The following is a 12282-nucleotide window of genomic DNA, read 5'->3' as shown; positions in this document are numbered from 1 at the left end:
AAGTTATTTTTTTTTTAATTAATTAGGCTGCCCAGGGTCTTAGTTGTGGTGTGTGGTATCTAGTTCCCTGCATTGGGACCATGGAGTCTTAGCCACTGGACCACCAGGGCAGTCCCCCACACAGCAAGTTATGATGGAAGGGACTGGAAACCTTGGGCTTTGGTATTCTGGCTTTCTGCATAAGGTTTTATCTTTGGACTCCTCAGTATCCCTTTCTGAACTCCCTTTCCTGTGCCTCAAGCCTTCTTCATTTCCTCTTTAGGGGACCAGGGCCCCTTCACTCTCAGGGTTTTCTCTGAGGAAATGACCTTGTTTCCAAGGGCTGGTGTCTCTGCTGCTGCTGCTGCTAAGTCACTTCAGTCGTGTCCAACTCTGTGCGACCCCATAGACGGCAGCCCACCAGGCTCCTCCGTCCCTGGGATTCTCCAGGCAAGAACACTGGAGTGGGTTGCCATTTCCTCCTCCAGTGCATGAAAGTGAAAGTGAAAAGTGCAAGTGAAGTCGCTCAGTCGTGTCTGACTCTTCGCGACCCCATGGGCTGCAGCCTACCAGGCTCCTCCGTCCATGGGGTTTCCCAGGCAAGAGTACTGGAGTGGGGTGCCATTGCCTTCTCTGCTGGTGCCTCTAAGTGAGTTTAAATGGTTCCTCTCTGAGGTTCCTCTCTACCTGTGGTATAAAACTACTTATATCCTGATAAAAGGAGAACCTTGGGGAGAGGAGGAGGAGGTGAGGGGGGAGGAAAAGAAGAGATCCTTCCTACATTGGGAAGCCACCCAGATAAGGCCTCTCATTCTGCCTTCAAGGCTCAGGACTCAGGAGCAGGTCTGGCCTCAGTACACTTCCTCATTGGCCCAAGCCTATTTTTTAAATTTTTGCAGAATTTATCCAACAGAAACAAAACAAAATCATAGCCCACAAGAATTTTATTCTTGATATCTACTGCCACATTGCTGATGACAGCAAAAAAAAAAAAAACACGGGAAAGCTGAATGTCTATTAATAGGAGAATCATTGGATACATTATGGTCCAGTTTTGGAATATCACACAGCTGACAGCTGTTAAAAAAGAGGCTGACCTAATTGTTGACTTAGAAAGTTGCACATGAGGGACTTCCCTGGTGGTCCAGAGGTTAAGAATCTGCCTTGCAATACAGGGGATGCAAAGTTGATCCCTGGTTGGGGAACTAAGGTCCTACATGCCAAGGGGTAACCAAGCCTGGGTGCCGCAACTAGAGGGCTCACGTGCCACAGCTACTGAAGCCTGAACACTCTGGAGCCTGTCTGTGCCGCAACAACTAAGCCTAGGAATCATAACTGCAGAGTGTGTATGCAGCAATGAAAGATCCTCACGACTCAGTGAAGATCCTGTGTGCTGAAAGTAACACCCAATGCAGCCAAATACAAAAATTAAAAAAAAATTTTTAAGTTGCTCATGAGAAAAATCAAGTTGCAGAGTGATATGTGCATTTGGGTACCATTTTTTTAAAAATCTTTGTGTGTTTATACTTTGGGGGGGAGAAAAGGAAAAGCGCATTGAGGGGTCAGATTAGGATCAGCTTCAATGATGAGTGACAGAAAAAGAGACCACAAATCAACAGTGTGTTAAACAGGATAGCTTCCTTCTCTCTCACTTAAAGTCTGGAGGCAAATGGTTCAGGGCTTGTGTGGTGATTCTACTCCATGAGGTCATCTAGGTTCCTTCTATCCACCATGACTGATTTCCATTCCCAAGGTTACCTCATGTCCCAAGATGGCTGCTTTAGCTTCAGCCATTACTTCAACGTCCTAACCAACAGGAAGGAGGAAGGCATCCAGAGTAGCATGCCCTCTTCCCTTAAAAGGTCATTTCCTCAAAGTCTCATATAAATTTTGGTTACACCCCATTTGCCAGAGCCTAGTTCCATAGCCATACCTAGCTGCAAGGGAGGCTGGGAAATGTATTCTCATTCCAGGTAGCCATGTTTCCAGCTAGAATCTTTTAGGAAGAAGAATATGGGTATGGGGGACAACTAATTGACTCAGACGAGGGGAAGGAGACAAACTTTAAATTGATTACTTTAGGAAGGGAGTTTGGGAAGAGGCATAGGGAGTAGTCAAATATTAATTTTTTTACATCCTATGCTTACTACTTTACCTTTTTGAATTATTTTAAAATGAGTTAGGGAATTTCCTGCAGTCCAGTGGTTAGGGTGCCATACTTCCACTGCAGGGGGTGTGGGTTCAATCTCTGATAGGGAAATTAGACTTGTGAACTAAGATCCCACAAGCCATGCAGTACAGACACACTTTTTTGTGTAAAAGTGACTTTGTTACTTTTGTGATAAAAAATCCCAATAATGTATTTCTTAAAAACCTCTCTGATGGCTCTTGTAATTCTAGCATAAACTCTAAATCTCTCAGCATGGCATTCAGAGCCCTCTCACATCACCTGGGCCACACAGAGCAGCCTCCTTTCTCCTCCCTGCACATTGCTACAGCCACACTGACTGTCCACTGCCCCCAAGAACTCCCCACATCTGTGACTTTGTGCATTCTGGTTCCTCTTCCTAAATGCCCTTCCTGCTCCTCATTTCATCTTTACAGCTGCTACTCAAAAGTCATTTCCTAGAAACTTTCCCTCCTTGCCCTGGGTGGTAACCCCTCTCCCTGCACCCTTGCTCCCTCCAGGCCTCTTTTAGAGAAGGCCCTGTGCCTCCGGTGGTTTATCTCATCTGTATTCACTTTTCCCTTTAGACCAGGCGCTCCCAAGGGCAGGGACTGTCGCTCGTTGGTTCATGTCCTCTGCACTCATGCTAGCACTTGCTACATAGTAGGTATGTACATAGTAGGAATGTGCCAGATGCTCTCTATAAGTATCTTATTTAATGTCTTATTTAATTCACATCAGCCTATCAACAACCTCAGATATGCAGATGATACCACTCTAATGGCAGAAAGTGAAGAGGAACTAAAGAATCTCTTGATGAGGGTGAAGGAGGAGAGTGAAAAAGCTGACTTAAAACTCAACATTCAAAAAACTCAAATCATGACATCTGGTCCCCATCATGGTGAACAGATGGGGGGAAAGTGGAAACAGTGACAGATCTTATTTTCTTGGGCTCCAAAATCACTATAGATGGTGACTGCAGCCACAAAATTGAAAGACGCTTGCTCCTTAGAAGAAAAGCTATGGCAAACCTAGACAGCGTATTAAAAAGCAGAGACATCACTTTGCTGACAAAGGTCTGATAGTCAAAGCTATGGTTTTTCCAGCAGTCATGTATGGATGTGAGAACTGAACCATAAAGGAGGCTGAGCAATGAAGAATTGATGCTTTCAAACCGTGGTGTTGGAGAAGACTCTTGAGAGTCCCTTGGACAGCAAAGAGATCAAACCAGTCAATGCTAAGGAAATCAGTCCTGAATATTCATTGGAAAGATTGATGCTGAAGCTGAAGCTTCAATACTCTGGCCCCATGATGCGAAGAGCGGACTCATTGGAAAAGACCCTGATGCTGGGAAAGATTGAAAGAAGGAGGAGAAGGGGATGACTGAAGATGATGTTACCACTGACTCAATGGATATGAGTTTGAGCAAACTCTAGGAGATAGCGGAGGACTGGGAAGCCTGGTGTGCTGCAGTCCATGGGGTCAGAAAAAGTCAGATACAACTCAGTGACTGAACAACCCTGTCAGATCAGTACCATCAGTCCCCATTTTACAGGAGTGGGTGGAATGCTGTGTTGTGGTCATAGACCAGGAGACTGCCTGGATGCAAATAATAACAATGAAGCAAATTTCTTTTTTTTTTTTTATTTTTAAAATGTATTTATTTGACTGCGCTGGGTCTCAGTTGCAGCATGTGAGATTTTTGATCTTTGTTTCAGCGCACAGGATCTTTAGTTGCGGCATGTGGAATCTAGTTCCCTGACCAGGGATTAAACCTGGAATCTCTGCCTTAGGAGTGCCATGTCTTAATCACTGAACCATCAGGAAACTCCTGCAAATTTCTTTCTAAAGCCTGAGTTCCACATCTTTAAATTGGAGTTCATGATACATGGTGGCACTCAACAAATGGTGGTGATTATTGACTGTCAGATGTCTGAGGCCACAATCTTTGTCTCCTCCTCCCTTCCTCTCTTTAGCCCTTGTCTAGTCGGGAGGAGTCATGCTGCTCACACCCTTTGCCCAGCTCTGCGACCAGGTCCAGGACAGGTCAGGTCAGCCCCAGTCTAATCTCCCACCAGCCCCGATGTGGAAGCTGGAGGAACCAGGGGAGAAGGAGGAGGACCGAAGTGTGATGTCCCTTGAGTGATCTCAATCTCTTACAGCTCTTCTCAGAGCACAACTCTCTGGGCAGAGCATCTTTGCTGCTGCCTTTGGCTCCCTTCTACCTCTGGGACCTTGAGTCACCCTCCTGGGGGTGGGGTGAGGCACTGGGGCACTGCAGTTCTCCAGGACCCCGAAGAGAACAGATATCCGAGACTCTTACCCTGTGACCCCCAGTGCCAGCCAATGCCCACCTTGGCAGCTAACCCCTACAGCCTCTGACCTGGCTGCCCTCACCCCCATCCTTGGGCACCCATTTCCTGCTCTGCCACCCCAGGAGGAGAAATCATCTGAACTCTAGGGAAGAACTTCCCCAGTGGCTCAGACGGTAAAGTGTCTGCCTACAATACGGGAGACCCGGGTTTGACTCCTGGGTCGGAAAGATCCTCTGGAGAAGGCAATGGCAACCCACTCTGGTATTCTTGCCTGGAAAATCCCATGGATGGAGGAGCCTGGTAGGCTACAGTCCGTGGGATTGCAAAGAGTTGGACACGACTGAGTGACTTCACTTTCACTTTCTAGGGACGGGACACACAGAGGCTTCCCATTTGTTGTTCAGTTGCCAAGTCGTGTCTGTCTCTTTGCGACCCCATGGACTGCAGCACGCCAGGCCTCCCTGTCCCTCACCATCTCCTGGAGTTTGCCCAAGTTCATGTCCATTGAATCAGTGATGCCATCCAACCATCTCAGCCTCTATCACTTTCCATGCAGAGGAACAAGGTTCTAGTCTACTCTTGGGAACCCTAGGAATCCAGCCTGTAGATGACCCTAACTGAGCTTCACACACACACACACACACACACACACACACACACACACATCAGCAGTGACCTCCCTGGGGACCCTACAGCTCCTCCACAGTGTTCCGTGATCAGAGGGCATCAAGCCTCTCACCCCCTCCCCATAATTAGAAGCCTTGAGGAGAAAATGTCTGCCCCTCCTTGTCCTCTGGCTTCTGCTGTGTCTAGAATCAGCGTCTCATTCAGTGAGACCTTCTGGACTGAGTCAGGTGGCAGTCGGGAATCTGTTGAACCAGACCCCAACTTTAGTCACCACCCCCCACGCCCACACCCACACCCCAAACCTGAGCGGAAGTATTTGGGAGGCAGGAGGTCAGGGAGCGAGTGCAGGGGGCTCTGGAAAGATTCTCCATGCATCTCCTTGGGCGCCTACTGGGCTCTGAGGCTGAGTCCTGGGAGGGCAGGAAGGGGTTCCTTCTCCTCTCAGGGTTTTGGGAGCGGAGTCACTGGGCAGGTGACCCTTTTCCAGGCTGACCAGAACACTTCAGAATTCCGTGTTCCAAAGCTCTTGCTGCCATGCATCACCCTGTTTTGCCGTTCATTTACCTGCTTCTGAGACTGCCTATTTTTTTTCTTTTTGGCCACACTGGGAATCTTGTCGGAGAAGGCAAAGGCACCCCACTCCAGTACTCTTGCCTGGAAAATCCTATGGACGGAGGAGCCTGGTGGGCTGCCGTCTATGAGGTCGCACAGAGTCGGACACAACTGAAGTGACTTAGCAGCAGCAGCAGCAGCAGCAGGGAGTTTTGTGGGATCTCAGTTCCCTGACCAGGAATTGAACCTGTGGCCCTTGCAGTGGAAGCACAAAGTCCTAACCAATGGACCTCCAGGGAAGTCCCCCTGAGACTGTGTCTAAAGGGCCAGCTCCTGATTGTCCTTTAGTCTCCTCCCTCAGAAGGGCGGGGTGAAGTAGACATAGAAACCTCAGCCTCTTTTACCAGAAAGGGGCCTCCTGAAGGCCAGAACTGTGTCCTCCAGCAGATGGGGAACTGGCAAAGGCTGGGAGAGGACACGCCTCCTGCCACAGCGGCTCAGTCCCGGAGGTTGAACTCCGGCCTCAGGACCACTCAGCTGGGGAGGTGGCTGGGTGAGAGGAGGCAGGCGGAGCCCACGGGTCTCTGCCCTCTGCCTCCCTCCCCACACTGCCTCCTTCACCTTTCCCAGGTTGTGTTTACCTTGGCCTCCTCCTCTGCCCTGTTCTCCCAGCCGATCTGATTGCTGTAATTAGTTAATCAGTAACTGGCATAATTTCCCCCTGATTAATGCAGGAATAATCACCCTCCAGGGCTGCCAGCAATTTGCTTATCAGAGTCACTTTGAAACAGCTTTGAAAATGAACGATTGGCACCTTCCTCGGGGTTAAAATTAGAGCCAGAGGAGGCCGCCCTCAGCCTTGGGCGTCTGGGATGTTGGGAGGGGCCAGCAGGGGAGCCCCCACCCCGCTCCCTGTGTCCAGGCCTCAGATGGCCTGTAGAGCAGACTTGGGGTCCCCCGGGTCTCCTGGCCTCCCCGGACCCTGAGCAGTCACGGCCGCTTCCCAGGCTCAGGTTGGCATTGGGCTCCGCCGCGCCCCAGGCAGCCCGCGGCCTCCGGAGCCGGCTGCCGGTTCCCACGGCGTCTGGCTCCACAAATGTTTGCTGAATGAATGGAGGAGAGATGCGGTTCCTGTCTCCCGTGTGCCAGCTACATGGGGCTCCCGGGGACACCCGGAGACAGGACACATGTACTCACACCATTTACAGCCAGGCGGTCGTTTCAAGGGCGACGGCAGTGCTGTGGAACTCTCTGGGATGGAGCTGGTGTGTGGAGGCCAGGACTGGAATGCTGTCCAGAAGTAGGAGGCTGTGGATCAGGGCGGCAGGAGGGGCCTGCTCTAGGTAATAGTAATAATAGTAGCAGTAGCAAACCACAGTCATCCCACCCTCTTCTAGAGTACAGGAATTGTATTAGGTTCTTTACATCCATTATCTCATTTAATCCTATGCGATAATAATAAACACGTAAAGCCCTTAATGAACATGTACTATGTGCCCTGTCTGCTTCTTTATAATTTTACTTTTAATTATGGCAATTTCCAAACAAATATAAAGAGAGAGTTGCAATGATAAACTTTTTTGTACACAGTATCCAGGTTCTACAACTTACTGTTTTTCTAAATTTGCTCTATTTATTCTACCCTCCCTTCTTGCACTTGTTTGAGTATCTTAGAAGCAATCCCAGACGTTTATCATTTCACCTGCAAAATGAGATGCAGATTGTAAGAGAATAATCCTCACAGGGTTGTTGAAGGATTTAAGGACACCATGGTCTTAGGACACATATCACTCGAGAGATATTGGTAATTATTATTACAGAAGTGGGAGATTTATTATTACAAACCTTGTCTAAATCTGCAGGGTCTAGAGGAGAAACAAAAGGCGGAGCTAGGTGTGTGAGAGCCTTCAGATGCTGGGAAGGGGTCTCTCGACAGGTGTTGGGGGTGTGGGGCAGGAGAGGCTGGAGTAATTGTTAATAACATTTCCCATGAGGGACTTCCCTGGTGGTCCACGCTCCCAATGCATAGGGCCCAGGTCCCATCCTTGGTCAGGGAACTCGGTCTCACATGCCACAACTAAAGATCCCACATGCTGCATGTAAGACCCGGCATAGCCAAATAAATAAATTATATAAATAAATATTAAAAACATTTCCCATGAGTATGAGTTTCCTATGGAGCTGTGACTGGGAACTGAGATCGTAGGGGATGCTGTGGCCTTGTAGCTGAGCCAGGGTCCCTGCACGTTCCACTTGGCTCATCCAATACACACTTCTCTCTCCAGCTCTCCTTTAGTGGCTGAAAGAGCTGAGGGAAAGAGACAGGCAGGTAACCAGGGGCTCTGGAGGACCGGCTCTAACTGTCTCAGAGGTGAGCATTGTAGCATCCAGTCAGGGGAACTCTGAGGGGTCCCTTGAGGACCTCTGTGTGCTGGGGGCTGTGGATGCTCTGTAGTTGGATTTGCTCCTAGGTGCACCACTGGGTAATGAGGGGCATGGGAAAGAGGTGGTGGACACCGCTGCCCCTGGTCACTAGGAGCCTGCAGGCTGGCTGGAGCACAGCGAGTTAAGCCACGATCTCTAACAAGACACACATATCACATGGTGAGGCATGATTGTCCAAATCAGTTCCCAGGCCTGGCCTCCTGGGGCCCTGACCCCACGCAGGGGGATGTCCATGTATGCACAGACTGGACTCAAACTCCTGACGCATAAATGCCCTGTCCTGCACGCACATAGTCAAGGCACACCTGTCCCAGAAACTTTTGTCAGGGTGAGAAATAACATGTTCATTTAGAAACATTTCTCTGCCAAATAGGTGAGACTGTATGATAAGTTGCATTAGGAAAACAATTTAAACTCCACAAAATAATTCAAAAACAGGCTTTATTTTTAAAGAACCAAGCTATTTTCCATGCTAGGGCAGCTGCCTTCGGCCAGTCTGCAGAGAGTGCAGGAAATAAGCTTGATGGATTACGCATGGCAGGGGGTGTTTGTATTTCTCAAGGTGAGACTGCTCCCCTCCCTTCCCCCTCATCCCACAATGTTACCATGGGTAGGTCCCACTTTCTGCCAGCAGGGCTTCCTACTCCCTTTGCACAACATTGATGCTTGGTATCCATCTACTTCCTTCTTTGAACTCTCACTCTCTCCATTTTGCTGACACTGAACTCATTCATTCACTTCCCCTCCTACTTCTTCGGCAGCTCCTCCTTCTCCTCCACTCATCCTCCCTCTGTCTTCCCCTTAAGCACAAGCAGCTGCTCTGAGAGGTCATCCCCAGTGGAGATCACTTCTAGCACCACGACCCCCTGACCCTGCCCTGATCTCGTCAATCCTCTTGTCTTCGACTCTTATCGCCACCAACAAGACTCCCCAGTATATCCCTACCCCTCGTCCTGATATTTCTCCAAGGACGCCTGGCCGGCAGTTCCTCCTGTGTCCTGGACACTTCCACTAGACGCTCATTCTGGAACCTCAAATTCAATTTGTCTGTATCAATTTGTCAGAATCTTCGTCTGCAAATTAAATTATCCCCTGCAAACCCCAAACCTTCAACCGGCACTGCAGCCCCTTCAGTCCCTTTATCTAGAAACTTGGGAGCCACACCTAGACCATAACTATGTGGATCCAGGTGGTTCCACCCTGAAAATCTCTTCCTTTTACCTTCTCCTCATCATCCCCACTGCCCGCCCCTTGGGCTGAGCCTCCTCCCTCTCACAAGGGTCTTTTATCTTGCTCTATCTCCCACCCACCCTCTAAACGATAACCAGAGTATAAAGACGACTCAGGAAGGCATACGTGAGCTCTCCATGGTTGCTCCCAACCAACTCCTTCCCCTTCTCCTCCCTGTGCTCACTTCCCTTCCCTGAACCCTTTGTGCAAACATCACCCTGGGTGTGACAGCTTTCTCAGAAGATACCAGGCACTTGCATACATTTGTCCCTCACCCAGGAAGGCCCTTCCCTGCCCATTTCCGATTTTTACTCATTCTCTTCTTACTCACTTTTCCTGTAGGATCTTAATTCCGTCTCCAGGGATTGAACCCATGCCCTTGGCAGTGAAAACATTGAGTCCTAATCACTGGACCACCAGGGAATTCCCCTTATTTTATTGGTTAGCATTAGGCTTAGCTTCAAATCACAGGTGTGTGCTCAGTCACTCCTGAACTAATAATAGTGACTTAAACAAGATAGATGTTATTTCTCTTTCCTGTAGAAGTTCAGGCGGAGCTCTGCTCCACAAAGTTCTCAGGGACCCAGACTCATTCCAGTTTACTGATTTGTCAGAATCTTTGCAAGTTAGATTTTTGCTGTTCAGTCACTCAATCATGCCCAACTCTTTGTGACTCCATGTGCTGCAGCATGCCAGGCTTTCCTGTCCTCCACTATCTCCTGAAGTTTACTCAAACTCATGTCCATTGAGTTGATGAAGCCATCCGACCATCTCATCCTTTGTCGCCCCCTTCTCAGCCTGCCCTCAATCTTTCCCAGCATCAGGGTCTTTTCCAATGAGTCGGCTCTTCACATCAGGTGGCCAAAATTCTGGAGCTTCAGCTATAGCATCAGTCCTTCCAATGAATATTCAGGCTTTATTTCCTTTAGGATTGACTGGTTTGACCTCCTTGCTGTCCAAGGGACTCGTAAGAGTATTCTCCAACACCACAGTTCGAAAGCATCAGTCTTTTGATGTTCAGCCTTCTTTATGGTTGAACTCTCACATCTGAACATGACTACTGGAAAAACCATAGCTTTGACTATACGAATCTTTGTCAGCAAAGGGATGTCTCTGCTTTTTAATACACTGTCTAGGTTTGTCATATCTTTTCTTCCAAAGAGCAAGCATCTTTTAATTTCATGGCTGCAATCACTGTATGCAGTGATTTTGAAGCCCAAGAAAATCTGCAGATCCTAAACCTTCAACCTGTGCCACAGCCCCTTCAGTCACTTTATCCAGAAACTTGGGAGCCACACCCAGCCCAAGACTATGATCCCCATCCTCATGATCTGAGATGACAGCTAGAGCTCCAGCCATCACCTCTGTGTTCTAGGCAGCAAAGAGGGCAAAAGATATGTGTGACTGCTTCTAAGGAAGACTTCTAGAGTACATCTCCACTCATCTCCCATTGGCCAGCTGCAAGGGAGGATAGGAAATTTAGTCTTGATTTTGAATCGTGTGCCTGGCTAAAAATCTAGTCCCAAAGAAAGAGAGAGGATGTTGGAGAACAGCTAGAAGTCTCTGATGCCATCGGACAGAGACCCATTTAAATGCCTCTCCCTTCAAGTGCCCTCTCAGAGCCCCGGATGGAATTAACCACTCTGTTCCTGGCCCCCTGCCTATAGTACTTACCAGAAATTCCCGCTGCCATCTCTTACAGTTAGCTCTGGAGTTACCTTCCCTCCCAGGCTGTGAGCCCCTGGGGGCAGGGGCAGAGTGTTCTAACAACCTTGAGCCTGCTATGGCCAGAGTCAAGTAGGACAGAGAAGGTGCTTGCTGAGTATGTTTCGAACAAATTAAGCCCTTGAGCATCGCGGGTCCTTTCTCCCTGGGGACTCGGGCCTTTGGAGGTGTCTAGTCGCTGTTGGGATCACTGTCTATAGCTGGTGCACTTGTGGAACTACCTTGTAGCTGTGATGGGTTTGCTTTAATGTAACAGGGCTTTATTGAGGTCTGTACACCATATAGAGGTCTATATACCATAAGTGCCCTAATCTTAAGTCTCAGTCAATAACTTCGAGTCATGATGTATCACCACTCAGAGCAAGGGAGAGAATGCTAATACATCTCACTTTACCTCCTGTAAAGGGGCCTTGTCTTATCCTCTAGTGTGGCTATCCTTGTCTGCTAATAATAGAGTTTCCCAAATTTTCTTTGTTTAAAATGTATTCATTTTTTAATTGATGGATAATTGCTTTATAGAATTGTGTTGGTTTCTGTCAAACATCGACATGAATCAGAAACTTTCTTGACTCATGGTATCCTTAATGTCTTAATATTTTTCATGATTCCCCTAAATCAAAAGAAACATTAACACTTCCATTTATTAAGTAGTTATATCCAAACAACTTAATAAGTATCAATGTCCTAACAACTTAGCAGCCGTTAGAAGAAATAACACACATACATTAGAAAAAAGAAAAATTTCACTTTACTCTTAGCCACAATTTCTTACTTGTGGAATGTGTATACCTGTTGGGCCCTGCACAACTTCTCAGACCTTGAAATCAGATTGGACAACACCACCCTCTTCCTTGGTTCCTGTTCCACTCTGATTTTCACATGGAGGAAAACCTAGCTTCACAAAGATATGACATTGTCGAAAGAATTGTAGCACAATCTAGTGTTTAGTTGAATGAGAACTATTCGAACTAGTAGCTTGTATGTTATACAACGGATGTTGTTGTGTTTTCTTTGAAAATTGTAAATACCCCACAGCGCCTCTGTGAGTTCACCGAGGTATCCCAGGGCACCTTGGCTCACAGTGTAGGAACCACGAGCCTGATACGTGGAAGGGACTCAGCAAATAGTCATTAACTGAGTAACTGGCTGCCTGGGTGAATGAATGAACCGTGACGGGAAGACCCCAGGGAGCTCTGAGTGGAAAGGCCCCTTTCTTCTCCCCCAGCTCAGTGGCTCCAGAAG

Source organism: Giraffa tippelskirchi, chromosome 8, assembly GCF_054371585.1.
Source record: "Giraffa tippelskirchi isolate mGirTip1 chromosome 8, T2T-mGirTip1v1.2.pri, whole genome shotgun sequence".
Classification (NCBI taxonomy): domain Eukaryota; kingdom Metazoa; phylum Chordata; class Mammalia; order Artiodactyla; family Giraffidae; genus Giraffa; species Giraffa tippelskirchi.
This window is presented reverse-complemented; position numbering follows the sequence as displayed.